This window comes from Pezoporus occidentalis, unplaced genomic scaffold (genome assembly GCF_034315485.1).
Source record: "Pezoporus occidentalis ecotype Australia unplaced genomic scaffold, CSIRO_AGI_Poc_V1 ctg54, whole genome shotgun sequence".
NCBI lineage: Eukaryota > Metazoa > Chordata > Aves > Psittaciformes > Psittacidae > Pezoporus > Pezoporus occidentalis.
In genome coordinates this window covers 1,761,786-1,788,680 of record NW_026915877.1, presented here as the reverse complement: position 1 = coordinate 1,788,680, position 26,895 = coordinate 1,761,786, and the positions used below count along the sequence as shown (strand labels likewise).

Below are 26,895 nucleotides of genomic sequence, written 5' to 3'. Positions count from 1 at the left end.
GAACAAAAACATGCTGTGTCCATATATTTTGATTTGCTTTTTAAGATGATCAGATAGTATTCAACAGCAAGTGCTAGGTGAAACAAGACATTCCTGGAGCAACCAGTGCTATGATGGGCAGAAATATTCTTTTTTTCCTCATTTAAAAGGTGGGGACCAACAAACCCACTATTAAAGGAAGCAGGTTGGGAATTGAGATGGATGACAGTGAGGGTCACACTGCAACCTCTCATGATTCATTCCTCAGTTTTCAGGCTTCAACATGTCTTGCTAATGCCCTCAAGATTAAAACACACAAGGAGCCTCCACATGCAATTTGTCTAAACCTTACCTTGGCAGTAGAGATGAACAAATGCTGGGACTGTGCCCCTTTTTATGTCCCATTCTGCCATTTCCTTCCAGCCACACCTTGTTCTATCAGGCACAGAGCAAACATACATACATAAAGCTCTGCTTAAAGCCACAAGATCATCCAGCAACACAAATGTACAAACGAAGTTACACAACAATGGCCACATCAGCAATTTGCGGCCAGCCTGGAGACTGTGACTAAGTTGCACATACATTTGCATAAGTTATATAAAAAAGAATGTATAAAGTTATATTTATCTGTACTTGTATCTTCTTTGATATGAGTGGATGTTGCTTGTCCACCCACAGTACAAACTTACAATATTGTAGGCTTATGAATACAGAAAAGAGGAGAGAAAAATACAACAGATTTCTCCTAGGCTATGCTTCAAATATTGCTCACACGAAGAAAGCTGTGGACAGCAGCTAGGGCTCATAGCATATAGACAACCTGGGCACCAATATGTCCTTGGGTCACTGTGAATAAGGAAATCTGTCTGATGTGGTGTGATAAATAACTTCACTTCTTCACCTTCATTTTCTACTGCATCTGGGGACTTGGGACCGATCCCATTAATTACAGTTCCCTGCATGCACTGCATCTTTCTGTATCCCACCCCAAACTGGCACAAATTCGAGAAATCAGGGTCTAAGTCAACTCCTGCTGGAAGCTAATGGGAGTTTTCCCATGGATTTAAAAGACAGCTGAAGCAGGTCCTCACTGCATAGCAAATGAAGGTGTTCTTTGAGATTCATAAACACAATTTTCTGTTCTTCTTCCCACTTTCTAACTGCTTAATCTCAGTTTCCTGGACTAATGCCATGGGTTGCTGTTCTGTAGTTGATTTACAATAAACAGAAGAAAAAACTCTGTAAACTTGTATTTTACTGCCAGTCACTTCACTTCAAATTCTTTCTGTACTCACACTGGGAAAAAAAAAAAGAGTTACTACAGAGATCTGGAGGAAATACTGTATCTGGCTTAATCCCTAATTGAAGAAGAGTAGATTGTTATGGAGGCACAAATTATATTGTACATAATGAATTTAATCAGAATAGAAATATAACAATATTTCTTTTTGCCTTTCAACTAGGGAACATCATATTTTAAACTTGGGAATCATTTAGTTTTCAGATTTCTCAAAGTAGTTGCAAGGAGACTTGGAATTTCAAAGTAATTGCAAGGGTATGTGAAACTCAAATCCAGCTTAATGAAAAAAGGGAAGAGAAACTAAGAAATTTCAATTAGTATAACCATCGATAACTAGATTCAGTTTCTGGATGAACAGTATCAGGTTAGTACAAGGAAACAAGAGTCGCGTTTAGGAAATATCAATGTTTTGTGGAAAGGTGGAAAAGAAATCAGGAGATCTCAAGCTCAAATCACTGTTATGCCTCTGAAACATCACAGCTTAAAAAGAGACAAACTGCTTGAGGTAACAAAATGACTGAACTTTCCTCATTGGGATTATTTTTATTTATCAATAAATTTTTGCTTTTCCCTTGAAAGGTGCCTAGTGGGTAAAGTTAATATATTTAGTTCCAGAAAGAGAATTAAAAATAAAAAGTCCTACTAAAAATACAATTCATCCCTACCTTTTTGAAGACTCCTGAATTATATATATGAATATATAAATACCTGAATATATAAATACCTGTATTTATATACATAACAACACTGACTCTCAATACATAACTGTACCAGCACATATATATTTGTAGTTGTTGTTGTTCTGTATCCATGCACTGATCTCTGTAAATACTGGATTAACGTTTTCTTGAAACACTTACTGTGTACCCAGTTGAACATCTTCTTTGGATAACGCAATATAAATTACCTAATTAAGACACATGGTGTGTGTAATAAAACCATATATATAAAACATGTGCAGCAAACAGTTTTTCAGCCCAAATGTGTCATTGCATTTTTTTTATTATTTTCATTTTAGGAAGAAAAGTATACCATCTAGACTAATAGTCTCCCAAATTTTCTTTTTCTTTCTTCTTCCAATTACTAGGTCACTGGCATAACACAAGTCTGAAACAAAGCTCCTAATGCTGGTAGATTTCCAATATATTTTCAGATTTTAATGAAAAAAAAAGGATAATATTTTCAACTTTAAAAGTTGATATATATCTATCATGTTATAAACATAGTATGGCAGCAATATAGACCATTCCATATCACTGTTACAATTATTGCTGAATAAATAATTAGCATGCTGCAGAGTAAGCATAATACATATAATCCCAACAGCATGAAGTCCCAAAGGATGAATGGGATCCTTGAGTACATAAAATGGAGGATAACAAGTAGCAGCAGAGAGTTGCTGCGTCCTGTGTGTGCAGCACCGAGGAAGTCAATACAACAACAACAACAAAAATAATAATAATAATAAAAAAAGCAGCATTCAATTCTGGCATTCACACAATAAGATGTATGGGGGAAAAGAAAATTTGACTTAAAAAAAAAAAAAGGCTTTTGCTGTAAATTTATTCAAGTGAAGAATCAAAATCCAAAGGTTACAAGTTAAGGCTAAAGAACTTTTGATGAAAATATTTTAAACACTGAAAAAAATTAACATCAGAACAACATATTAAAATTTATTCTCTCCTGAAGAGGAATATTTCTTGAGCTGAGGCTTAAGAACTGCCTAAGATGAAGCATAAATTAGAAATATCAGGGTGGAACAAAGCCCTGTGGCCTATAGATCAAGAGGTCAGAGTAGTCTGTTCTGACCTTTAAATATAAGAGCAACATTTTATTTAGGGCTTCTATTATTTGTATTCTACTATCCCTGAGAGTTCCCAGCCACAGTTAAACCCTGCATCATGAAGATCCTAAGCAAAGAGAGAGATTTCATAGGTGTCCCCAAGAGTTTACAGTCTTAAAGCTCTATTTTGCAACTTGCAGTGAATGAAGTTCCACATAAGTGGGATCATTTCCCCAAATTCACTGATAGCACAATACCAACATTTATTATAATAGTATTTTTTTTCATTTTTCAATCACTGTATTTGAAATTTTGACTGCATTCCTTGCTAAGTAGCCTATTCTGTTTTACTCATATGAGACTTCAAATGGCATTTAAAATTCCCAAGTTTATTAACTTCAAACTCCTATGGCAACCCAGAAGGCAGGAGGACGCTTGTGGCTGACATGACATGTATGTGCTCCTGGAGAATACACTGGAGAATTCTCTCTTTGATCTGAATCCCTCTAATACAAACAGACTCATCAGGTTGGCTAGACACACTGTATTTTCACATTTTTAAGGCCTTAAACATTCCCAAGTTACCCAGGGAAAGATTTATTAATCCTCATTTTGGCATACCTGAGCTAATGTGGTGTCCCAATTTTGAAGTCATCTGTAGAAATAGCCATAGCCACGTTTTCGAGGTCTCCCCTGTTTCAGGTCCAGTGCTCATGTGCGTCCTTCTAGCTACTGGTGCCAAGAAAGGATATGTACTGTGTTTAAGCAGTGAAGTTCATGTCCCCAGAACTGTTATATTGCTGATCACCACAATAGTTACTAAAAGCCTGTGCTCCAGACTGGTGGGATTTGGTTTCAATTTTTAGCACACTATTTTCACTGCATCCTACACCTAGCCACAGCTTATCTATCATTTGATTCTGACAGATACATACTTTATATTTTGACAAGCAACCCACTTGACTGCTTTTCTGTGACATCATCTTATCTCTCAATGTACCAACCTGTTAATAACTTCATTTTCTGGTTGAATTTTTTCAAATTAAATTAAGCAGGCGAAACATGTTAAGCTCACCAAGTCCTCTTAACACTTCTGCTGAAGGGCATCTTCTGATAGCTTGATTTTGAAAAGGGCAGGATACAACCTGTTCAGAGAGGGATCTGGTCCAAAATATCAGGTTTCTGGAAGGTGGAAGATTTCGTCCTCAGCCAAGAAATATAAAAAGGAAAAGACACAAAACCAGACAGCAAAAATTAAGTATTTGTCATCTGTTAACTAATATTCTAAAAATTATATCACTATTCAATGGCACTTTAAGGAAAACCTTATGAGATAAAAAGGAGCAATAAATTTTAATAAAATAATTTTCAATTTTTCTACCATAGATAGATGGAAGTTAAATATAGTCCAATCTTAGCATGACTTTTTTTTCTATCTTGCAACAATAAAAAATCAGCAGAAGATTTTCTTTCATGTTAATTAATACAATTTTAAGAAGGAAAAAATATTCTTCCTGGATATACTATATAACATTAATTAAATATAGGCATTTTCATATTTATCTTATTCCATAATTAGCATTTCTGTGGAAGCAATACTGCACTGGACATGAAATCGCAAGACAGTGACAAAATTTAATTGGAGAGCATGGAAGCAGAATCAGAAAATCAGGCTCTTTTCCCAGTTGTACAGTTCGGAACATTTCTTCCCATTCTGTGCCTCAGTCTGCTGAAATTTAAATTGAAAACGTTGCACTAGAAGAAAGAAAATCAATAAGAAAATGTAGTGAAACTTATTTTTTCCAGTTGTGTTACAAGCCTAAACACAGTGCTCTCAGTTCCTGGAGGCTTCCAGTGCATTCAGGTTGTCTGAAAAAGAAAGTTGACATACACAGAGCCATGAGCATCAATCCTGAGCTGCTTGGCTACTGGACTCAAGGAGAGAGGTGGGAAGCAGCAGACCTACACTGTGCCCTGAGGTGTATCAGCATCTCTGGCCATCACCCCATCTTGGGGAACCCCCAGTGATGAAACTTTGTGCTTCCAAACACATCCTGCCTTGAAGAAAATGGTCTTGGTATGTGTCTACCCAAAGCCATCAGAGCCACAAGAAGGAAAAACCCAACAGCACAGTTCAGCAGTAGAGAGGAGGTAAAATTCTCTAGCCAGTTCCTTTTCTCTTTGCACCTACAATCTGCTCTGCACTGAGAGGGTGGACACTCTTCCCCTAAAGTTGCACCATTTAAGACTGTTCAGAGACCTGAACTGCATAAAATACCATTGTACAAATTACCACTATGGTGGGACTTCATTAGCATTTGAAGATTGCCCACTTAGGGCCAAATCCTTATTCCATTCAATTCAAGGAGAGTGTAACTTTCAGCTGTAGCCGTGTCAGGCTCCAACAGGAAGTTTTGAAAACAAAGTATCTTGTTGGGCTTTATACCAACAATCTTCAAAGATAGCAAGTGTGAGAACTGCTGCCCAATACTGGACAAAATTGTGAGAGTGAGCCAGGCGCTGCCACAGATCTCCGAGCTCATGCCTTTCCCTACCCTACTTCTCTCCGCTGCTAAATTCTAAGCCAACCATATTTATTGGAAAACACAGGAAGACCAGTAACTAAAGAGCTTGAGTTATGATAAATGCTTTCATTTTTCTCACCAATGCTAAAAATAATTCTGATTATGCTGACAGTGATCTGATCCCATCCATTGTGTTCCTGTAACAACCCTATTTTAAATCACTGCAGGCTTTGCCTAGGAAAGAAGCACAGACCTGAGCAGAGGTAACCTGGGATCAGAGACCAGCCACAGAAAGGTCTGAGCCTTTTAAACAAAGATCTGCACTACCCTATGTACAACAGATGAAATACATACCATTGTATTGGGAAGTGGAAAAAAAAAAAAAAAAAATCTGTATCTTCAACTTGTTTAAAATAGATTTAATTAGAACTAATACAAATGCATCTTTCCTACATGGTTGATCTAATGAACACTGGCAGTTTTAATTACAAGCCTATTTAAGGTGAACATATTGCATTACTTTGGAAAAGATGCATTATTTTACATTGTAGGTGTACCTCCTACTTCTCTATCTGTCACACAGGCAGCTTCTTTAATATTTGTTAATGTTATGTCTCATTTTCTAAGTTCAATTTTAAAGTTTCTAAGCACAATCCAATGGAATCCATCCCAAATTTAATAATTGCAATCTATTTTATTTTTTTCTCACTATTTAGTTTTCACCACAAAGAGAATGACAGGTCTAATATGAGGCTTCTGAAATGTAGTTACATCTAAGCTTCAGCGCTCCAGAGCACATAAAATAAATATATGATCAATGAAATGAAACATGACAAAATGTTTCATATTGATGTTATTTTTCTTTTCAAAACGCCTTTTATGGTTAATGCCCTCAGTCACTTTTTCCATACTTTTTTTTTTTTTTTTTTTGTAATATATAGCTTTCCTAGTTCCGATTTCAAGTTCAGGGTGCCTGGGGAGAATTGGAAGATTTCTTCAAACCAAGACTGTTCCTTCAGCCTTTCACATGAGAAAATTGTTAGGCGCATTAAAGTATTCCTGACTATGTTGCATTCCTTTGTTCAGAGTGAGTTTTGGGAACACATCCTTTTCTCATTATATTTCCATAAAATATATTTGATCTATTCTATTCTTAGAATACCTCTGATGTGGTCTGTGAATGGAGCACAGTATAAAAATATGTCTTCTTTTTTTTTTTTTATATGAGACAAAATGTTTCCATTTCTTAGACACATAAAAAGTCGCTATATAACACTCCACGAAAGTAAAACTTCACAGAAAGTTTTGGTATAACTCTGCACAGATCATGAAAGGAATCCATCCTTGCAGCATCCAGTTGTAACTCAAAGCCTCATCAACTGAACTCAGACAGTGACAAAAGGAGAAAGAGGGAGAGGAGAGGAGCAGAAAAAAGGAAAGAAATACAGAAGGAATGAGACCTGGATAATACTACCGGGAAGCAAGTTTATATTTAGAAGCACAGAAAGATGTTAACCATGTGCCTCATAGAAAAAAGTAAAGCTGCTGTGATAATAGTTGACAATAAAATCACCTTTGAAAAAGGCCTTAATACTTTCAGAGCACAACCCAGGATATTTCCAAATGCAGACAGATGTTTAAAGTGTTCACACAGATCATTGCAGCAATTTAGGTATTCTTTCCCCCTTCACTTCCCTACTTTCTGATTGCTGTCTTCTTCAAGACCTTGAGAAACACCAAGTAGCAGCCACACTGAGCAGCTCTTTTCTGCAGCTCAGGCTTGGCTGTTTATCGCTACACCCATAAAATTATGGTTTTGATCAATGTCTTCAGAACCCTTTTTCTCCAAAGTTTTCCATTGGCCCAAGGTGTGTGTGTTGGGGGGGGGGGGGGGTTGCTGCTGCTCCAACCTGATATGTTGGAAAACTTGAAGCCCAAGGTAATAAGTTTGTTTCTGGTCCAGATCCAGCAGGGAGAGAAATGTCTCCATGCACACGGCCAGGGAAAAAAATTACCCATTCCAACAGCCGAGCATGTCTACGGTTTTCACTCCAGCGATGTCATCTGATGTGAACCGGGAGCCTGCAGCAGCCCAGCTGCACTGGTTACTGACCACAAATGACTTAATCCCCAGGATAAACAAGGCCTAACATTCATACTCATCTGCCGATTCCCTCACAGCTTCCTACTCACAGTTCATGGAAGATGACTTCTTTTTCCCACGACTAAGAGATGGGATCAAAGGCTTGAAGAATATAAAGCTTTTGTTTTTTTTAAACTCAGGTTGCAAAAGACTTTGCTTCACTATGTTGGGGTGTTAAAAAAAAACACAACAAAACCCCCGAAACTAGTCATAGAAAATTTAAAAATCTTTAAACATTAACTGACTTGTGCAGGTACAAGCAGCAGTGGCTGCATGGGATGTACTTTATGCCTCTCATTATCCTCATAAATAAGTATATTGTTGATTGTTTAAGAGACAAACTGTCATTCCCTCCAGATGTTATTTGAACAGCCATGATAAGGTTTCAATACACTGAGTCAGAAAGCAGGTGAAGAGCAGGGTTTCGTTGGTTTACTTTTTAATTTTAATTCTCATCAAAACTAAAGAGTATTAGAGAAAAATCATGTGAACAAAAATGTAAAATCTGCGAGGAGAAATGTTTTGGGTTTGTTTTTAATCATCATTTCACTTTAGAGGAATGAAACAAAGCTTAAGATCTCAAAATCAGGTGGGTGGTGTCTGTTGGAAAGCCTTCAACATATCGACAGCACAAAGCAGCGGCCTGATCCTGCACTAATGGCAGAGACTGGAAATGTGGGAATTAGTCACATAGGTGTGTCGGCAGGGTTGTGTCATCTGTCCTATAATGCACCTGGTTGTTATCACTTTTACTTTAAAGAGCACTAAAATCCAGCTAATAAAATTTAAAAAAGAAAATCATATAAAGTGACATATAACTAGGTTTCACATATGCATAAAAAAGCTTTAACATGTTCTTTGACAAGGGAATGTATATTGTCTTTTATCAGGCCTTTCCCAATTAAAATAATGAAAAACATTCAGTACCTAAAAAAAAAAAAAGAATCCCAAATTCACCCACATTAAGAAGTACTGCATGTGTTACAGGATTATTCTGGCAAAGGAAATTTCTCCCCACCCCTTCCTGAAATTTTCTTGGGTAACATACAACAATGCATATTCTTCACACTGTGCACAGAATTGCACACATAAAGGGACTTACATGGAGGCAAGTTTTTCTCCCTGGGAACTCCTCTCCCTTTCCAGCAGTAACTTTAATTACCATGTGGCACACCTCTCTCTTCCACTGGGGCCCTTGGCTCTGCTACTGCCACCCCAAGCAAGTTGGTCCTTCAACCCAAAGACCTCAGCAGTGTGCATGTCAGGAAGTCCCAGCCATGCAGGCACACCTACATCCCATGCAAGTGATCTGTGTCATGCTTGCAGGGACACCGTATCTCTTGTCACTGTCTTAGGGAATGGCTCTGCAAGCCCTGGAGATGCTGATGGGAGTCAAGACTACCCCAGCACACACTTTCTACTTGAACTACTTCATTAAAAGAGACACAGTGCACCTTGGGTTATTTAAATTAATTAAGTTATTAGGGCAGATAAAGTAATTCACATGAACTCATTTTGTAACTGTATGGTTGAATTTCCAATACTTTCTCCACCGAAGAGAATCATAAACTCCAGCCCTCACTATGAGGAACTAAAGAGCCAGTGGCCGATAGACACCATTTCTTTGCTGTAGATAGGCTTTGTATCTGCGGGCCCTCTCCCCTTTGCTTTACCATGTGTTCACAGTTGTCCAGATATCCCTGCACAGGCTGGCTACACACAGGCAACCTGACTGTGCACATAAGTACAAGATGACGCAAAGGCAGCCGCTTACAGACACCGCACAGAAAAATATCCCAGTGTGGGACCTCACCTTCAGATAAGGTTTTCTCCACTTCACAGAAAAATGCTCAACCATTTTTGTCAAGAATGAATTAAAAAAAAAAGAAAAAAAAGAAAAAATAATATTCTTGGCCTCCCATCCTGTATACGAAATTGAAATGGCTGGATCAGAAATGCTCCACCATCATGTGCTGCATATTTATTTATGTGCAAGGTAAAGGCCAGTGTCGGAGCGAGCACTTTGTTTCACTTTGTTTATCGACATTTCTTCATATCAATTCAGTGATCTACAGGATCAATTTCTTAATTTTCAACATCTTTTAAGCGTGTCAGAGAGCAGAAATGAACCACATCTTGCTTCTTAATAAGTTTCTGTATAAATCACTGCCTTATTAAAAACAAAATGCAGTATCTTCCTCTAATGATCAAATTCTCCAGTTTAGCAATGTTAATGACCCTTTACTGTGGCACACTGAAATATTTTTATAATAAAGGTTAAGACTTGCATTGTATTTATTGTAAGCAAGGATTTTATGTTTTTTAAAAATCGATATTTTAATATGTAACACCTAAATATATGACCTTATTATGGCTACATTTCAAAGGCAATGTGTGTGTTCCATTTAACTTTTTTTGTTCTTAAAAAAAGCTCACTCTTCAGAAAGTTGTAAATATTCTAAAAATCCTGTTAATCATGAATTCTTGTAAACTGAAATTCTTTCAGGGCAAGGGGAATCTATATGATTTTCAGCAAACAGCATTTGTTTCAGATGTATTGGTTAGCATGTCAGCAATCCAATGTGTCATGCCTGGTTACATGTGTCTTGTTGTGTTAAAATTATGTTCCTGACATACCGAGGCTCAATGCCCCATCTCCATTATGTGTCAGGCTGCCCATTTTAAGTGTTAGCTTTTAATTTCCTTATTTTTTGCCTTGCATGAGTTTGCTAACTAGAAAATAAGACTGATGCCCTCTTCAATCACTGGTTCCAGCAGAGACTGCCCAGCATGACTCTTGCACCCACCAAACACACTTAAATCATATATGGCAATGGTTCAAGCACACAGGAGAGGCAGTACAATAAACAGCTGTATCAGCTGAATATGACAGTATTGTTCGATTCCCACTGCTTTCCTAGAGCCCTCTCTGAAAGCCCGGCTCCTTGCAGGAGAAATAATGAATGCTTACATTTGTCATCTGTGCTAAATACACTCATGTTAAACGTCACAGTTTCTTGATGAAAATCTATGTTGGTGTAGCAAGGTAACTGGCTCTCTTTGCAGGGCACATTCAGGTAACTCTTCATGCCATGGATGTTTTAGCTACAGGGCATCACTTCCAGTGGGCACAGAGGTGGCTGACAGGCATGAAAAACTTCATGGTTAACTAGAAATCCTAGATAAATTAAGCAAATGTGGGCTTTGATGACACTGGAAACAATCTAGGTAGAATTATTTTTCTACAACAGAATTCATATCTAGCTGTTAGAAACGCAAACACATGCCAGTCTCTAGTATTAACATTTGCTCTGTAAAGTTAGATTCATCAAAGTATTTGGCTTCTGTCTTCCTCTGAAATACTGATCACTGTCAGCCCAGCACCCAGGACTTACTTTGGAATAGCAAGGAATCATCAGTAAATAGAAGTTCCCTTAAAGGACATTTTGAATTTATTTTCCTGCTTGAGTACCAGTGTTGAAATGTCAAACCTCTCAATACAGAGCTCAAGACTTAAATATGTATTTTGGTAAAATTATTTATTAAAAATGTACAATAGACAAAAAATGTAGTATCAAATTTTTATGGGACTACAGTGGTACTATGACAGGTATAAAACAAATATTTTGTGCATTAGCTACATGGTTTTTAGTTCCCTCTTGCCGAGAGACAGACCCACGGTACAACGTTTCACAGTGGCAGGGGGAGTAACTCCCATAAACACCCAGCCTTTACTTTATCATACTTGTGTCCTCTCTGTACACTTGACAGTCAAAAACTGAAAGTCAAACCTGACAGAATCCAATTCTATAGAAGTAACAAAAAAGTTAATAATCAAGCTGTCAAGCATAATTATGCCACAAGTCAACATTTCTCCAAAAACAGTAGTTGATATATGCTGTATTATCTCATGCACTCATAAAAAGTAACAAACATTACTTGTTGGTGTAAATTTTAACAGCAAATCCTGACTTTGGAAGCTAACATAAATACTGATATGATAGGTGACTGTAAGAGATCTTGAGTTTTGAATAAGTCTGAAAATTTCACCCAGTGATGTAGATTGGGCTAAAACTTAATATTTTGTAATTCAAAGTGTAGCTTTTCCTTATTACAAGGCTCCATATGCCTGCAAAGTACCCCAGTACTTCCATTTTCATCTGCGTCTCTTACAGCTGGACAGTTTATGACCCAGAAATGATAAGACCCTAGGTTCCAGTTTGGGACCTTCTGAACTGCACCAGAATTTTCTGAAGAAAATTTGAAAGGCAAATTTGTTAGTCTGAAGCTAAACATGGTTTGGTGGCTTTTTGTTTGGTTTGTGGTTTGGTTTTTGTTTGGTTTTGTTTCAGTTTTGGGTTTTTTTTGTTGTTGTTAGGGTTTTTTTTCCAATTAAATTGACTGATTTGAGTCTTGCAGCATTCCAAAAAATTAAAAATAATAAACATCTTAGGCTTGCTGCCTCTTTAGCTAGACAGGTTTCCCACAGCTGAATCCTTTGATGATACTCCTTGGACTTTCTATTTTAAGAAGTCATCCCTTTCTGCTTCTCTCTGGAGGCAAACTCTTTTGCTCTCCTGCCAATCTTCCTGTTGACCTTTCTGTCCTGTGTACTTAGCCCTTCCATCTCTTTTCCAAAGCCTTTTCTCTGCCCTTCCATACTGCTAGACCCTCTTTATTTCCAATGCAAATAAATCCCCTTCAGTTGCCAGCAGACCTCCTCTTCTGCCTTGGTTGCCAAACTGTTTAATCTTCTAGCCATTCTCTTTCACTTTTGCCAGATTTCTCCAACTTCCAGAGAAAGTGTGTTGCTGAGACCACCCCATGTAATTTGCACCAGTATAACAGCCAGTATTGATACAACTGGATATATAAACTGCAGGAACCACTTGTAGCAGTAAAAAGTTATGTTATTATGACATTGAATTTATATGTAAACATTGATCTTAATTGCACATGAAGAGGAAATTACTTTTGAAATACTATAGGTAATAATTTCATCTCAATCTCTAATTTCCAAACCAAAATATTATGTTAAATAACACATAAAACTATACTGGAGACCACCTGTTTTGCATGGAGAGGCCTGCTTCCTAAACATCTCTTTACCATGAATACTATAAAAATAGCAATATGGTTAGATCAGCTTCTTTTTACAAGTTTCATGAAAACTATTTGTCGCAATAGCTGCAAGACAGTATCCAATAACCTCTTCAGAAACTCATTGACATAACTGTTTGCAAAAACTATAACTCTCACTAAAGATTTTTTATTAAATCCCTCCACTCCACATGTCAGATCAGGAAGAACTGTCCATGCCTCGGGACTAAGGGGCAATGTTCTTTTTGGCTTTGGACAAAGCCCTCATATACATATGCGTATTATTCCATCCCAGCTACAGCAATATCTCTATCCACTCCAGCCAGATTGATATTTAAACATATGTCTATGCCAGTCAAAATCTTCAGGCGTGATTACCATGGTTCTCATAGTTGCAGTAAAAAACAACTAAATAAGAAAGAAACACAAATCTTTTGGAGTACAGAAAACCAGAAGCAGGAGTGGCTCCCAGGACCATCACCCTTACATCCTCTTTCCATTAAATATAAAGCTAAATACTTCATTTCAAGTTTTAGAGACCTTCAGAGGAGCAGACCAGCTCGGTGGGCTCCATCACCCAGCATGAGCACACTTACACTTGAGAATTGCCTTCAAATAATAACATGACCAAGAATCAAACTCATGCAGATAGACTAAGTGGCTTAGATAGCAAAAAGACATTATCTCCTAAAAATATAGCAATTATTAGAATACTAGCATTTCTAAAAGACACAAATCTTGCTATATTGACCTACAGCAGCCTCACAAAAACAACACCCTACAACTTCACGAAGCCCTTCTTCATAGATTAAAAAAAAAGTGTCTCCGCTGAAAAATTTTGAAACCAAAAAGATGAATGTTGCATAAATACCTACACTCATACACAGATTGATAAAAGCAGTTGTAAAGTTAGGCAAAACATTTTAAAATACTCTTCTTGCCTGATGGAAACTCTGCTTAATACAAAGACATTGCCTGCTCAGCTCAGAACATTTCAGCCATTCTTAGCCTTAGACCTGTGAAGTCTTAATAGGTTATTGTGATTTTGAGAGCCTTCAAGCTCTCCCTCTACCAGTTTTTACCTGACAAAGATATCTAACCTAATAATCAAGTCCACCTTTTATGCAGTATAGTAGAACAGCTTTCAATTTAGGGAATAAAACACCCTCCAGCTGAAGAAAATTCTCACATTACAGTACTTTAACAAGAGTTTACTTCAATTGTGGTCAGTTGTCATAGAAAGAGGAGGTGGGGGGGGGAATGCATTCCCATGTGAAAACCTCTCTTTCTAAAAAAAACCCAACCAAACCCTGAAAAAAAACAAAACAACCCCCTCCCAAGAAAAAACAACAAAAAACTCCAACACAAAAAAAAAAAAAAAAAAACACTTCTCTCCTTCCTGCGCTTGACATTTTATGCAAAGTAGGTGAATCCAGAATGAGGGATCATTTTAAAAAATACTCATTATATTATTTATGTACATAAATGTGGTTGTGTAAAAGTATAACAGGAATGCATTCACAATTGGTTTAAGTAATTTTCTCTTGGCAAACCACCATAAAAAATGGGCGTCATGGCGCCACCAGAGTCCTAAGTTGTGGTGGAGAATCATCAGTACACATGGCATTAATCTCTGTCTCCTTGCAGGAGACACCCTTGCCTGCGTTACTGGCCTGTCTCTTAAATCTAAGACGTTGTAACTTGAGTTTAAAATGACACCATAAATAAAATACATTCTCCCTCCCCAACAAAAAATTTACCCACTTTATTAAAAAAACACAGATTTCATACAGTTTACTCCAAATAGAGCTCTTCATTGCTAAAGCACACCAAAAATGTAGTACTAATGGGTTAATAATAGATCATGTTATCTTCAGTATTCACACTGGTCATGATTCAAACTACTGAGAGACTTTTTAAATATAATTAGTTAACCCATTGGTATTACGTTCTTGTTACTTTGGATTGATCACAAGACTGTAGGGATCTCATTATACCATATCAGTTTATTTTCCCTAGTGACTGAGAACGCTTAGCTGTCTTTTAATATCTTACTATTAATCACTTTCTAAGTTTTCAAATCTTCTTTTTCCTTCTTCCAAACTTAGGCAGTGTTCTGTTAACAGAACAATTTAAAATATCACCCTTATCTTTGCAAATTTCTCCATGACTTTTAAATATTTTTTAAATATTCCATCGGATGAAATTCATGTCTTTTAAAGGAAAATGTGTCTACTGCCTCTCTATTTTGGTGAAGAAAAAGAAAAAGGTGGGGGGGGGGGAGTGGGGGGAAGGGAAGGGAGACTGATAGTTTGGGAACACCCACTCAGGATAAAATAAGGATCCTGAAAGATTTCCTGTGGAGGTTAATGGAGGCCAGGCCAATGGTAAATGACCTTGAAGTCCCCAGATGAAGCTTTGTGTTTCTCCTCGAATTATTTATGTATTTTTATAAAAGATTCTTCAGCGTGCAAAGCTAAGTTTGTCAACCCTGATATGGCAAGAGTCCAAAAAATGTCACAAATGCCACCTTTATATACACACACAAAAAAAGGGAATTCAGTATGGAAATATTTTTAGTTGATTTTCTTATATTCTAGTCAGTGCAGTATTGCCAAAAACATGCTCACATAATTCAGAGACAGTATAGCAGCATAGCATTAGAATATTGAATAATTAGTAGAGATAGGTATTTTAAATGAAACTTACCCACGACACATGTTTAACTCAGACTGCAAGCCATAGTGTGCTTTTCCCAACAAGTTATATGACTGTAACACTGTCTAAAAAGCTATTATTTTAGGTACCTCAGAAAAAAGAGGGGGAAAAAAAAAAGTGTTAAGGATCCATACACAAGGTTTCTGCAAATGAATATGATGTATTCCAGAAACAACATGCATTCACAAAGACGCTCAATAAGAAAGGGACTGTTTACTCAGTTTATAGCTTGAAAACCACTAGGGACTGTGTTTCAGTATGGGAAATTTTAGTACAGTGCATTGTTAATGCAAAATAAAAAACAAGCCTGGGAAGTTAGGATTATATTTTTTTGAAAATGCTTGTTTGGACCATTAAAAAAATATTGCCTTCTAATGTCAAAGTAGGAACAAATACTTTTTCAGATGAATAAAATCTGTAATCAGTTAGATCAGTTAGCAATATGCCCTTTTCTGGCATTTAATCAAACAATGAAATCACATACACATTTCCTGACACAAAAGACAAATGATGTAATAATCTGAAGGAGTTTCTCTATCTCCTTGGAACTTTGCATACTTGACTTGTTTTCCATATTTTGTGACTTTAAATGGTGGGAAAATTATATTAAAATGCTTGTAGCAGTTCCTCTAAACTAGCATCCTTTTTGTTTTATTGTATTTAATATAAAAGCAGCAATTATTTGATTTCAAAGTTATGAAAATATGTACCTTATGAGAAAACAAGCAATTTAAGCTTTAATTGGTGTCATTTTTCACAGAACTGGCAAGATTCTTGCATCCCTGGCATGTTGTTTTCTATAAAACTGCAGAGCTGCTTTCAATGAATGTTTTACGAATGTATAAGTTGTTACATGAAGGTATGTGAGTGGATGTCTGGAAATATAAGATTTCTGGGGGGATTTATTCACAAAAGATGCATTTCATTTCATAGTGTATATACTGCATTTTTTCCTTAATATTCCTAATGTGCTTTGCTTCCCATTAAGCGTTTCTTCCCTTCTTGTATGGGAAGAAAGGGGAGGTATGCAATAGGGATATTTTGCACAAGAGAAATAGAAACAAAGATGGGGGAAACAATGGAAAAAAAAAACTGCTTTGAAAAGATTATTTTATGTACATATTTTCTATAAAATTAGACACTCTGACCAGTTGGGTTTTGGTTAGTTTTGGTTAGGTGTGTGTTTCTTTCCTCCTTAGTGAAAGACTCAAACCCCCCCCCCCCAGTTTAACTTTCCTCTAGGAAGCTTATAATACTTATTACCCTTACCTCTTAGGGGCAAGATTTTCTGTTTTAATTTATCTTAAATGGCACCTAGAATATCTGAGCCAGAGGTCTTTGATACTAGTTCCTATAAAGATGATCTTAGTTAAAGAGGTTGGCATGTGTGTACAGCTATCCAATCCCACACCTACCATGGAAGGGGTATATGAGTGCAAACAAGACACCCAAAATGCCAGCATTGGGCCTTAGGAAGAATCAGGAGTCTCGTGGACACTGTCCTGCTGTGCTATTCATCTTCAATGCCCTCTCAGAAGCTTGTAGGAGCAAGCTAGGAGAGGGACTCACTGGTACCCAGGGTGGTAAACAACTCCAGAAAGAGCATACTTCACCAGCGGGTTGATCGAGGACTTGGTGTTGTCTCACTAGCAACGTGATGTCAAGAAAGGTGTGAAGGAATGATGTAGTTGTGGATACGTAAGTTCAACAGCAACAGGGAGCAGCCCTATCTCTCCATCGGACTACCTTTCTCCTAGCACAGACATAGCTTCCCCCACTCAATGAATACATGTAACACAAGGACTTTGGTGCTTTGATTTAGCAAGCAAGACTTAGACATGACATCATCCAAGAGGATTTCAATGAGCAGACCTTTCACCCTGCACATGGGCCAAACTGGTGAAGTAACTCAATCATGTACCCAAGAATTTTTTTCTTCTGGAATAACTACATGCTATTAAAAGCCCACCATTGCCACTGGACTTGGAGACTACCCTGTACAATCAGCCATGTGTGAGGTGGTCAGTGTCTCAGAGTCAGAGCACAGAAGACCAGAGAATTGTTTTCCCCCCTCTTAGAACGCAGGAGCGCCATGAGCTGAGGCATCACAGGCTCTGCATGGCAAATATCAGCCTCAACCAAGAGGGCACATTGATGTTGAGCACTTAATTAAGGGTTTTCAGCCATTTAGTCCATAATTTTTCAGTTCTAGATTTTATGAGGTAGACACCAGCTCCTTTGGCTCACAAATATTTCTATTCAACCATGCATTTACTGGAACTAGTAGTGGGTACCTGTGAAATACCCAAACAGAGTGACAGTCACTGCACATCTCACTGCCCATCTACCTTCTTATACATTCTCCTTTCACATCAAAACACCTACTACCGTGACTATCTGCCTGTGACCATTCCTTCTTTACACTTCAACATTTTAATTAAAAAGCAATAAAACACTTTAATTTGAGGTTTGTACATAAAAATACAAGTAAAAATGGCTCAAACAGTGGGTAAATACTATTGAAATCTGAGCTGAAAAGCAGTTAGAGTAACTTTAACCACCTGAGAAATGCAATAATCACCCTGAAATGCACAGCCTGGAGTGTTTTATTGCCATTATAAACTGTAATTTATACATTAAAATAAGGAAAACAGTCAGACCCATCCATTTATGAGCTATAATAAATATGGTTATGACATCACTGACAACCAGTCACAAACTTCCAAACACATCCAGAGCTCTAAAGCAATTTCACGATTACCTTTTAAATCTGTTTTCTATCAACACGTGTATTTTTTGGGTGTGCACACAGGCAAGGGCTTGAATCAGCAGCCATGCCTTCATGGATGCAAAAGCTTCCTACACCCTGCAAGCTCTTGATTTGACTTTGTCCTTCATGACTCTTGCACCCATCCTGTCCCCAGCTGCTCTTATCATCCCCTATCTTCCTGATGACACCCATGCAAAATAAGAAAAAAAATAATAATCTGATTGTGAATAATCCCTTTTTTTTTTTAATTCTCAAAACACTCCCTTAACAGAATTTGGGAGAAATGCTGCTATTGGAGAAACTTTTAAAATTACTATTTTAAAATGACCATTACAGCTCTTCTGAAGTCCCTGTCTTTGAAGAAGAAGCATTTCTCAACAATTTATGCTAAGTGGTTACACCCCCGAAGAGTTAATCATTGCAGGCAGTCTTGAATACAGCTTCTCAATTGCATTTTTAGATTTCTCCTCCAAACACAGGCCCAACTTTTGTTCTTTCCACTGATGCAAGTTTCTTGGGGGAGGAAAGTTTCTAGAAAAGATAAATAGTACCTCAGAGAACGGCTCTTCTCTATGAACAAGCTAAAAGGAGAAGCCCATAATAGAAAAATAAATCAACCACAATATTTTGTGTGTGTGTGTGTGTGTGTTTAGGTTTTGTGGGGATTTTTGCTTTTTTCTTTTTTTTTTTGTACTTTTTTTTTTTTAAGAGAGTGTTTTTCTCTTGGAACCAACAGTGCAGCAATTTCTTTCTCTACTAGTCCTTTCTTGATGAAACTTGTCCTGGTCCCTCTGCCTTCCAGCTGCTGATGCTTTTGTCACATGCAGTGTAGCTTCATTGGGATCAAAGATCTTTGATTTCATCCTCAGACTCTGATAACCTGGAGATAAGCTGGAGAAGAAGAGCTGTGGTAACAGTTGCATGGGCCTGATCCAGCAGCAGCTGCCAAACACAAGGGCCTCCTACATGGAGGACAACAGCTGAAGACATTCAGATCAGAGAAAACTTGCTGTGCAAAAGGAAAGAGGAACTGGGAGTCACAGGGCAAGGACCAGCCATGAATTTGGTGCCCTGCTGAGTGCAAGGCAAGCTGAAGCAATGCACTAGGGTGACCTATCTGATTCACCACTACAAGCAAAGGCTAAATACCAAGTGAGGGAAGAAAGGAGCACATGAAGTGCTGGAGAAGGCACCGTGTTTGATGCACCTAGTTAAACACAAAGTCTTGTGAGATCTGATGGTACTAACCCTGTTATTTTACATTATAGCCTTCTCACTCAAAGCTTCTCATTCCCCTTCTATTCCGGTCTTCATAGCCCAGTGGTTTCCAGGCTTTTTGTCTCCCCACATTTTCCTTTAAATCAACCTAATTTCCCTGCAGAAAGTATTCCTGATTTTCATTCTGCTCACAAGCAACTCACCTCACCAGGGGACCGATTTTCATGTCTTCCATCTTCCCTTGCCAAGCATCAATCTCACCACTGGAGTATCACCTCTTCCAATCAGCCAGCTTCACCCAAATATCTTAACCAAAGCTGATGATATGACCTTTGTCTCTATGACTTCACCTGCTACTAATATAGGTCATCGTCTTTCTTATCAATATTTGCAATTTCACATTACCTTGAGCATCACTAGCAAATGTGCATTCTGTTCCCCTAATGTTTTGTTTTCAGGTGGGGAAGACACCAGCCGCTTCTTCACCTATGCTGGGAAGTTCCTGGTAAAAAAAAGACAAAGAAACAAACAAATAAAAAAAATCCAAACAACCAAACAAAAAACAAAGCAAAACATGACAGGAAGGGGATATTGCACCTGCAATACCCACTGCAGCACATACAGAAACACGTTTCTTCTCCATTACCATACTATGTTGCATTATGGTTAGTAATATCTCATAAAAACCCAAGGAAGTCTTCATAGTTTGGCAGCAAGTGCAGCAGCAGGCCTAAAGTTTTGCAAGGAAATTTATTTTCTTGACCAGAGAGAAGACCAGGGCAGGTTCATCAGGAGAGTCACAATGAAACCATGGTCAGCACAGGAAGACTGCTAGAAGACATTGACTTCTTCAAACTTCTTTGTAGCCCTGGCTTTTCACCAGTTGGGTAAAAGTAGGCCAGGCACTAAGGAAGCTATTTCATTCTGAATGAAATATGTTAATATTTGAAAAGGTTCATTTTGAACAACTCCCATGGATCTGGTTGACATGCTTCTACTGGGAGAAAGGGAAGAAAAATAAGTAGTCAAAAATTATCAACATTGGTGGTTAATAAAATGCTACTGGCAAGATGCAGAGAAGAAAGGAAGATGGAGTTGATTTCTCACTTAAAATAAAACTTTCTCCAGACTTCATTGTGCATCAAAATAGGAATTGAATGTATTTTTTAGATGTAAGCAAGTTAATATCTCTGCTTACTTCAGAACAGAGCAAACACAGACAGAGGACCAGGCAGGGGATGTGTTGTTCTTAATCTGTTGTAATGCTTGCATACATATATATAAGGACACACACCCACAACAATGCTTCTCAACCTTGTGTTTGTAATCCCAGTACTCCTAGTGGAAGAAGTCACCTTGATAACCTAAGTTTTAAGAAAATTTGTAATACAAATTCAAAATTTCAAGAGTGATTATAATAGGTATGTGCCTGTGTCTTTTAAGTATAGATGTTTGTCAGTAAAAGAAATCTTATTTTATGAATTGGAACTTTACTTCATGGATTTTTCAGCATCAGTTCATATCAATTTTTCACTGATACAGAATTTTTCTCATTTTCATCAGAAAATAATGTCTTAGTTGAAAAAAACCTCTTTAGTGCTCTTTATTAATATTTAAGTAATTTAAAATGTTTATCAGTTTAACATATCCTAGATATCTAATTATTTGCAGACTTTCACTTACACATTCTTAATGGGACAAATATCTCGCCTCATTTGTTTTTTTATTTAGAAAATTATTAAGTTACAGCAAATACATTGTATGATCTAAAATTCAGAATATTTGGCCATTTATAAGTCAACTTATAAACAGGGATTACTCGCTCTCAAAACGCCGAGACACTGTTCCTCTCAATATTTGATATGTGTTATTTGCTATCTGAACTGAATGTTCCATCACTGTAACGCACTTGTTCTTTGATTAGGTGATCTAAACTACATAAACAGGTGGCTAGTCTGATTAATTGGCTTTGCTTTTCTCTGAGGGATAGTGGAAATACTTCAGTTGGTGTGAATGACAGGCTAGGCAAGGGTGGAAATCGGGCTGGCAGAAATAATGAAGGTTTTAAACATTTCTTATGCACAGAAGCAAGCACTGTGTATGGCTTAGTATATGATGCAACAGGTTAATATATCTAGTCTTTTTCTTAGAAACTGGAGCAATAAAATAGTGAAAACAAAATGTATTTTTAACTCTGAATTCAAGTTTCTTGTTTTGAGATCTCTAGTGAAAATGAATTTGTACAATTGTAAACCAAACCTTAACCCTGCAAAGACACATTCATATGCTTATCTGTACCCTAGTTGAGCAGAACCATTTTCTTCAATAGGATTCATCATGGGACTACTTAGAGACATTAGAAGTAATTAAACACAAGCATAAAACTCTTTGCAAGATTGAGACCTAAACTACTTCAATTTCTACTACAAGTTATATTCATTTCATAATTAAAGCAAATTTTTTGCTACTGACATGGTATCTGATCTCCACTGAAATGTATGGAGATAAAACTCTGTTAGTACAAGTGTATTTCGGAAAGCCAATAAGAGCAGTGAAATACCTGCATTTGAATTTTTAGTTAAAATTTGGATTCTGAGTTTTTCTCATTTTTACTTCTTCACCATTCTTCATTATCACCACTTCACTACTTCACTAGTAGACCTAGATGTAGTCTATCACTTGTGTTGGTTTTGTCTTCTGGTCTATCAGAAGTGTCTCACAAACTGTAATATCAATTTCTGCGTAACTATGGTACCATTTGGACTTGTTTTCTTGCATAACAGTGTTGGATTTTTTAGTATATTGCATGTTTCCTCAGGTCTTACTTGTTCCCCCAGGACCCTCCCCAAAATGTGACCTCTCATTCTCCATTAAATCCTGGTGGGTTTGATCCATACTTATGTGCTTCAGAGAGCCCATTTGACCTGCCTTATCCCTGCAGCCAGATGGGCTCACTGCCCACTTTACAGCATCCAATAAAGGCATGTGCATATTAAAGCCTACCAACCACCCAAAAATTGAACGCTCCAGTCATTGTAAATTCTCTTTTCCTAATCAGAAACTACCTTGTATACCATAGGTTCCTAATAATTAACATCTCTACAAAGTCAGAAAATACTATATGTTTATTGGAGCAAAGTTGGGGTTTGTTCTCCATCACGTATATTATATTTTATCATGGGCAGACCCAGGACCTGTTCTGGAAGGCTACCAGTTTAAGGCCATGACCTGCAAATGCAAAAAAAAACAAAAAACGGAGAGATAAAAGGAGTCAATATGACAGGCACACTATGGTATTTCTATGGAGCCTCCCTTAAAGAAAAAAATACCTATGAGGATGTTAATGAGTACAAGCATTGTGCCTTTTCTGAGGTCAAAATCATGTTCCTCCCAAGTCTGGAAAGTGAATATTGGACTCATGATCAGCCTTTTGTGGTTTAAAATCCAAGAATCACTTAGCCAGCTATTTCCCCAGCACTGCCAACCGCAGCAGAGAAATACATTTTAGGACTGAGGCAATTACACTGCTAACAACGTTAACGTGGGTTTGGTTTCTGGTTGGGGTTTGGGTTGTTTTTTTTTTTTTTGGTGGTGGTGGTTTTTTGTGAGGTGCTTTTTTTTTGTGGGGGGAGGGGTTGGGGAGGAGGGTGGGTTAGCACTGGGAGGAGAAAGAACCACTAATCCCTTTCTGAAAAAACATACTGCAGGGTTCAATAGTGATAACTCTTCTGAGGTCATAACGTGTTTCAGATCATAAGTGTAAACAACTATATTTTTAATTCCTTTTTTTTTTTTTCCTCAGAATACATGCACTTTCAACTTTTCATGGGCCTTTTCCAACTAATTCTCTAAAATTACATCAGTAAGCCAAGGCCAAAAACATGATATGACTACTCAGACCCAACATAAAAGTATTACTATTTATATTGACAAAACAGTTAGGAAGTCTAACCATAGCTGTGGCTGCCACAGCAAGCTTATGATCTGGAGAAAGACTGGAGAGCTCAGAGGAGCAGCATGGCACTAAGGGTAGACAGAGAGGGCTGCAGCCTTGCTGCTATCACAGTCCCACCACTGCTGGGTTCAGCAGGGGAACAGTGGTGAGCTGAGCACAGGCTATTTCTGCACCCTGATTTGAATGCTATTTGTACTACTGGAGTCCTATTTTGATTATCGTGAGTTCTATTTTGAGATTTTTGAATACTCTTTTGACTCTACTGTACATGTAATCTGGGAATATCAGGAAACATAACATTAACCAAAACATCTCTTTAAAGAAGGCTTTTTTAGTTTCCCTTCTGAAACTGGATTGAGAACATCACAGGACTTCCCCTGTCATGCCCTTCCACAGAACACCCTGTTGCCTCTGTGGCACTGTTAGCTCAGGGCTCTGAATCCTTGAGGTGGCCCTCAAATAATGAGACTTGCTAAAAAATACCTTTTTTTTCTTTCTCTAATCAAAAGTAAATGAGAGATTGAGAATGTTTGATTATTCTTCATTATGAATGTACTACATACATTTATTTAAATATCTCCACATAGGGAATCCATTTGTATATTTTAAAAAATTAGGAGAGCTCAAAATTCCCTTCAATTTTGAAGGAAAAGATAAGCATCACTGTACTTACTGAAGTCAACAGCTTCATCTTCTTCCTCAGAAAGCCTGAAAAGAAGTAATGTCCAGGAGGACCTTTTGACCTAGGAACAGGAGAAGGGACAGAGATTGCCCAACATGTCTGCATTTTAACTAAGGCAAAATCACAAGTGAAACTTCTGCAGTAATAAAGCATATAGCACAGCATTCATTTTCTTTTCCCTGTGCTTAATATTTCTGACAATGGAGGTCTACTCTTTGGCTTTGCAGCTCTACTACAACATCAAACTGAAGTGCCTGATTTATGTTTCCAAAAAATATATGTGGCAGCAAGAGACTCCAAACAGCATTCTTATAGCAACACACAGTAGCACATTTCAAGCCAACCAAACTTCCTGAGCCCTCCTCTATGCTTCTGGCATGCTTCAAATAATTTCCTAAGACCCCAGAGAAAGTAAGCAGGAGGCATGGTCGATTTATTGAAAATTTACCTTTTTAAATTTTAGAGTTAATGTCATTGATAGTCCACGTGTGATGCATATATTAATAGATAAAATTATCGATAAGGCATGAGGTATAGAAACAAAATGTATTCACTGACAAAATATAAACAAATATAGCAGTCATTCTGCTAATTCTAAGCTGCTTCTTTTCTCTGAATGAGAAAAATTAAGGTCCAAGTGTCTCTCTTAAAGATGTCAGTAGAACCATTGAAAACTCCTTGTTCTGCTCCTGGCCAGCACAGCACATCTTTGACTTAGTATTTCAGAACTCTTTTCTAATGCTCCCAGAATGATTGAATGGTTTGGGCTAGAAAGCCCTGAAAGACCATCCAGTTCCAACCCCCAGCCATAGGCAAGGACACCTTCCATTAGACCAGGATGCTCAAAGTCCCATCCAATCTGGCCTTGAACACTGCCAGAGGCTGAGCAGCAACAGCTTCTCTGGGCAACTTGTGCCAGCGTCCTACCACTCTCACAGGGAAAAACTTCTTCCTTTTGTCTAACCTAAATTTACCCTCTCCCATTTTAAAGCCACTATCTCTTGTTTGATCCTACATTCTCATATACAAATTCCCTCTCCAGCTCTCTTGTAGGCCCCCGTTGAAAGGTACTGAAAAGGTCTCCATGGAGCCTTCTCTTCTCCAGGCTGAACAAGCCCAACTCCCTCAGCCTGTCTTAGAATCATAGAATCACAGAATAGTTGAGGTTGGAAAGGACCTTTAGATCATCTAGTTCCAACTCCCCTGCCATAGGCAGGGACACCTCACACTAAACTATATCTCCCAAGGCTTCGTCCAACCTGGTCTTGAACACTGCCAGGGATGGAGCATTCACAACCTCCCTGGGCAACACATTCCAGCGCCTCACCACCCTAACAGGAAAGAATTTCTTCCTTATATCCAATCTAAACTTCCCCTGTTTAAGTTTGAACCCGTTATCCCTTGTCCTATCACTACAGTCCCTAACGAAGAGTCCCTCCCCAGCATCCCTATAGGCCCCCTTCAGATACAGGAAGGCTGCTATGAGGACTCCACGCAGCCTTCTCCAGGCTGAACAGCCCCAACTTTCTCAGCCTATCTTCATACAGGAGGTGCTCCAGTCCCCTGATCATCCTTGTGGCCCTCTGGAGTCACTCCAACAGGTCCATGTCCTTCTTACATTGGAGGCCCATTGCTGAACACAATACTGCAGATGGGGTCTCACTAGAGCAGAGCAGAAGGAGAGATTCCCCTCTCTTAACCTGCTAGTCATGCTTCTTCTGATGCAGCCCAGGATACAGTTGTTTTTCTGGGCTGCAAGCACACGTTGCTGGGTCATGTTGAGCTTCTTGTCAAACAACCCCCACAAATCCTTTTCCTCAGGTTTGCTCTCAATCCATTCTCCACCCAGCCTGTGTTTGTGCTTGAGACTACCTCAACCTATGGGCAGGACCTTGTATTTGGCCTTGTGAGCTTCACCAGGTTCACACAGGCTCACCTCTCAAGCGTGTCAAGGTCACTCTGGATGACATCAATTCCCTCCAGTGTGTCGACTGCACCACCAGCTTGGTGTTGTCAGCTAAGTTGCTGAGGCCAACAATGCTCAATCCCACTGCCCATGTCACCAACAAATATGTTAAACAGCACCAGTCCCAGCACAACCCCGTGAGGACCACCATTTACCACTGATCTCCACTTGGACATCAAGTTGTTGACCACAATTATTTGAGTGTGACTAACCAGTCAATTCCTCACCTATCGAGTTGTCCATCTGTCAAATCCATGTGTCTCCCTTTTAAAGATAAGAATGCCATAGCTGACAATCTCAAATGTTTTGTACAAGTCCAGGTAGATTATGTCAGTTGCTCTTCCCTCATTCACCAGTGCTGAAACCTGTAAATTCGCCAAATTTGTCAGGCATGATTTGCCCTTAGTGAAGCCATGGAGGTTCTCAATCTCCTCATTGTCCATTTGCCTTAGCATAGTTTCCAGGAGGATCTGCTCCATGATCTTGCTCAGGTAAGACCAACTGGCTTGTAGCTCCTCAGGTGTTCCTTTTTTCCTTTTTTTAAAAATGGAGGTTATGCTTCCCCTTGTCTAGTAAGTGGGAACTTCACATGGCTTCCATGACTTCTCATATGATAGACAGTGGCTTGGCCGCTTTATCTGCCAGTTCCCTCAGGAGCCATGGATACCCCTTGTCAGGTCCCATGGACTTGTGACCTTCTGGTTTCTTAGATGGTATTGAATGTGATCTTCTCCTACAGTGGGCAGTTCTTCA

The 26,895-nt window shown here is 38.2% G+C and overlaps 1 long non-coding RNA gene across 1 annotated transcript; it reads right to left on the bottom strand.

Annotated features, from left to right (window-relative positions):
• Positions 1-22,233: 22,233 nt before the first annotated feature.
• LOC134173668 (uncharacterized) lies at positions 22,234-26,552 on the bottom strand. Its single transcript, XR_009968347.1, has 3 exons — positions 26,298-26,552; positions 24,168-24,237; positions 22,234-22,767 (listed from the first exon to the last, which is right to left on the bottom strand). It is a non-coding gene; the product is annotated as an uncharacterized LOC134173668 (long non-coding RNA).
• Between the last annotated feature and the right edge of the window lie 343 nt (positions 26,553-26,895).